General features: G+C 37.3%; 1 protein-coding gene across 1 annotated transcript in view; it reads right to left on the bottom strand.

Moving 5' to 3' along the window:
- The window catches only part of LOC108737455 (lachesin-like), a gene marked incomplete at its 3' end in the record, with an annotated part of 362,784 nt that overhangs the window by 198,190 nt on the left and 161,351 nt on the right, over positions 1-3,243 (bottom strand). The gene's annotated exons all lie outside the window — the stretch shown is intronic.

The following is a 3,243-nucleotide window of genomic DNA, read 5'->3' on the forward strand; positions in this document are numbered from 1 at the left end:
TCTCCATATTTAAAAGGGCACCAACCAAAAACTACTGCGTAGAATTAATTGGAATTTTTCACACACAAGCCTTGCTATATGAGCTCTCAAAGCGTATAAAAATTATACGGCTTAAATGTGAAGTTGGGTGCAAAAGAATACAATTAAATCCTCTGTCGGGAAAAAACGAAATCACTTTCCGAACAACCCGATGGTTTTTGCGTTATCAGTCTTAGAAGTTAATTTTGTTAAACAATCGAACATTACAATACGTAGGTCAGGTAATTTATAGCAAACTGGTATCTGTTAAAAAAGAGCAATTTACAAAATAGGGCGCAGTTAAACGAAAATTTGTCGCATATGGTTCCTAACACTTTGTTTACTTTTAGACACTCGTTTAATTTTTGAAGTAATATCTAGTAGGTAATCAACAGCGATACAATATGCAATTAGGCTGGTACAAATAAAGCAGGAATTTTGCGAAGGCGAAAAAGTGTTGGTGAAATTGTGAAATGGGCTAAAAATACTCGTAAAAGGAACAGTGAGCATTCGGGTGCAGTCAATTTCACAGTCTATTGCTTGAAAGCTTCAAAATTAAAAAAAGATCCGCAAACTTATTGTCAAGCGAGATAAAGTGGTCCCAATGTTTTATGAATAGAATGTTGATGCAAAGCTGGATTACGTGAACTATAAAAGAGCATCGAAACAAACATTGTTGTATTGCAACAGGGAAGTTATTAAGAATAATACTATCGAATCTTTGAATTTTTGATTTTTTAATGAACTAAAACTTATAAAAAGCTATTTGCTTTAAGATTTAGTTTAACCGTACAGTCTACTTTTATCGAAAAGAATGAATACGAATGTTAATGTCTTAAGTGTACGCATTATTGCAGATATTTTTAATTTTACTCACCCTGTTGTTTATTCAACTTAATTTATTTTGCGATAAATAGTTTGACGATCAACATTTACTGAAACCATGTAAATTTTTCCTTATTTCAGTAAAGTTTTCTACCACTAGCAGTTTCGTTATTGTCTTCGTTATCAATATTCGTACAAGATCGTCCGCAGCAATAGTCTGTCTTATGTATAGTAGTCTTGGAGGATCGATTACATGCAATAAGGAATTGCATGGTGAATACAGCAACGTAGTAAATAAGCAACAAAAAACTTTTTGAGGAGACCACAATCAAGTTACAATTCGAAGCTGATCCTGGACGTGATCTTGTGCAGTGTAACTAAATCTTTGAGCAACTACACTGAATGGAATGTACATAAATTAAATAATGTCGGTTGTCCAACGCTTAAAGTAAACATAAACAACTTATTCTCAGGTACTTTTGGACGAATAGTCAGCGAAAATGCTAACGAAGAACCTAATAAAGCATCTCCACCAGCGGACGAACCTTTAGCGCTTTTACATTTGCAGTAACATATACTTAACAGGTCAATTGAAAAGTCCCCGGCTTAAAATAGTAAAACACATTTTTTTTGCAAAATTCGTTTTTTTTATTCAACATAATTCCCTTCGAGGGTGATACACTGATTATAGCGATCCTCCAACTTTTCGATACCATTTTTGTAGTACAATTTGTCCTTTGCTTCAAAATAGGCCTCAGTTTCGGCGATCACCTCTTCATTCGACGAAAATTTTTTCCCAACGAGCATTCTTTTGAGATCTGAGAACAGGAAGTAGTCGCTGGGGGCCAGATCTGGAGAATACGGTGGATGCGGAAGCAATTCGAAGCCCAATTCATGAATTTTTGCCATCGTTTTCACTGACTTGTGAGACGGTGCATTGTCTTGGTGAAGCAGGACTTTCTTTTTCTGCAAATGCGGTCGTTTCTCGGCGATTTCGTCCTTCAAACGGTCCAATAACGCTATGTAATAGTCGCTGTTGATGGTCCTTCCTTTTTCAAGGTAGTCAATGAAAATTATTCCACGCGCATCCCAAAATACAGACGCCATAACCTTGCCAGCCGACTGTTGCGTTTTTGCACGCTTTGGAGCGGGTTCATCGTGTGCAGTCCACTCCGATGACTGTCGATTGGACTTCGGAGTGAAATGATGGAGCCATGTTTCATCCATTGTCACATATCGACGCAAAAACTCGGGTTTATTACGCGTGATCATCTTCAAACACTGCTCTGAATCATCAACTCGTCGTTGTTTTTGGTCAAAAGTGAGCTCGCGCGGCACCCACTTTGCACAGAGCTTTCTCATACCCAAATATTCGTGAATGATGTGATGTATACGTTCCGTTGATATCTGTAGAGTGTCTGCTATTTCATTCAATTTCAATTTACGGTCATTCAAAATCATTTTGTGGATTTTTTTAATGTTTTCGTCCGTAACAGCCTCTTTTGGGCGTCCACTGCGTTCACCGTCTTCGGTGCTCATTTCACCACGTCTAAACTTAGCATACCAATCCTTGATGGTTGATTTTCCTGGGGCAGTGTCCGGAAATTCGTTATCAAGCCAAGTTTTTGCTTCAACTGTATTTTTTCCCTTCAAAAAGCAATATTTTATCAACACGCGAAATTCCTTTTTATCCATTTTTTTCACAATAACAAAAGTTGCTTCACTAAAAATGCTATAATTCACAAACTAATGATCCGACAGCCGTCAAATTTATAGACGCGTCTTTTGAAGGTTAGGAATAACTGAAAATCATATGGATTTAGTTCTGGTGCCGCTATGTGTCAGGCCGGGGACTTTTCAATTGACCCTAGTATATATATACAGAGCCCTGCCAGGCAAAACTATCGTTTAACACATGTGAATGGTCAAAGTAGGTCTGCATCTTTTCTCAACTTTTACAACCATAACACATAAATTTGTTTTCGTACACTAGTACGTTATGTTACAAACCTTTACCAAACGCTGAGTGGTGAGGGTTGTTTGTGCACCGCTTCTAACAATTCCGTAGTCGTTCTAATTTCTTTTCTATTTAAAATAACACAATACTCGACGTCGTGGGCTACATTAGGTCCACTTCAGTTTACGATCATGGGATTTTCGATTGTGATAGGTACATAGTTTTTCTAACGTGTTTGTCATCTAATGGACCTTAACGCGAGTGCATTTTCTTCGGCTGATCCGTAACTTAATACCAAACATAAACAATAACACACAAGCCTTGCTATATGAGCTCTCAAAGCATATCAAAATTATACGGCTTAAATGTGAAGTTGGGTGCAAAAGAATACAATTAAATCCTCTGTCGGGAAAAAACGAAATGACTTTCCGAACAACCCGATA

This window comes from Agrilus planipennis, unplaced genomic scaffold, assembly GCF_000699045.2.
Source record: "Agrilus planipennis isolate EAB-ADULT unplaced genomic scaffold, Apla_2.0 scaffold45, whole genome shotgun sequence".
Lineage (NCBI taxonomy): Eukaryota > Metazoa > Arthropoda > Insecta > Coleoptera > Buprestidae > Agrilus > Agrilus planipennis.